Here is a 1,212-nt window from a genome sequence, read left to right on the forward strand (position 1 = left end):
GTTAGTGGGATGGAGCTTCAGTCTGGGAAGATGAGGAGGTCCTGAGGTTGGGCTGTTTTATTCCACTAACCGTACACTCAAGAGAGGTCACTGGTCAATTAGGAGGGACGTGCATTTTAGCACAGTACAAAGTCCTATTAAAAACAAATAAACTGGAGCAGACAGAGTCTCTATTCAGGGTCCCAGGGACACTAAGCCTGCTGCATGGATATTTGCTGAACATGCTCTCACAGGTGGTACTTTCTCTGCCATCAGAGTGAGCCCCTGTCTCAGGAATGCAGCTTTCCTAGGACCAGGGTCATTGCAGCCATTGGGATCTTTCACAGAGGGCAGCCACATCTTGCCCCTCTACCACCTCTTCCTGAATATGGAGGAAAGGTTTGTTCTTGGGCTGATCCCTGAGGAATTCTTCTGATTTCTTTATCCTAAAACTGGTTTAACAGCACCCTACATGCATGGAACTAGATTTATCTTGTTTCTATCCAAAGAAATCTATGTAGTTATCCCAGAGACCTTCTCTACCATATCAATAGTAGGGTTTACTTTTGTATGTAAAAAATATGGTTCCTCTATTAGAGAATTTATTGATAATCTCAATGAGCAAAAAATTGTCCGAATAGAAGAGGTGAAGTAGGCTTCCATCAAACAAATCCAGGATATGATTTAGTTGGAAAAGTCACAGCAGGTGCTGGTTCAGAAGTGCCACAATTTTTTTGATGTCCAGATAAATAACATTGCTATGGCCTTGGAAGTTGCTTACCAGGAATGGCTACATGAAGTAGACAAGGAAGCAAAGAGTCACCCAGATTATCTGTGAAAAGCCAAGGTTCGTGGTCAGAGATTAAAATGCACACACACAGATAGCAGTGACAAAGATGAAGCACTTTATTGCAACTGCTGCTAGCTTATATAGAAAGTGAGAGTTAGTTATCTTAAACCAGGAAGCTCCCGGGGCCAATCATAGTAAAGGTCAGGTCATCACCTATGGTGCATGCACATCCGTCCTGCATAAGATTCATGGGGGGCACGAACTGTTCAAGAGCCCGGAAGACAGGAGGGCCAATTAGAAGGTTTTCAAAACAACTTGTTATCCACCAACTGGCGACTTGCCGGCCGCCATGTTGCAATAGGGGCCCCTTATCTGAAAGGCCGGGGGAGTTCTAGCCACCCACTGGCAATTTGCCCACCGCCATGTTTGAAAGGCCCAGGGAA

General features: G+C 44.9%; 1 pseudogene across 1 annotated transcript; it reads left to right on the forward strand.

Moving 5' to 3' along the window:
• Positions 1–221: 221 nt before the first annotated feature.
• On the forward strand, positions 222–817 carry LOC308635529 (ATP synthase F(0) complex subunit B1, mitochondrial-like; annotated as a pseudogene). Its single transcript has one exon. The product of its transcript is annotated as an ATP synthase F(0) complex subunit B1, mitochondrial-like (transcript).
• The last annotated feature ends 395 nt before the right edge of the window (positions 818–1,212 follow it).

The sequence above is a fragment of the Spermophilus citellus genome (assembly GCF_964194105.1).
Source record: "Spermophilus citellus genome assembly, chromosome: 17".
Taxonomy (NCBI): Eukaryota; Metazoa; Chordata; class Mammalia; order Rodentia; family Sciuridae; genus Spermophilus; species Spermophilus citellus.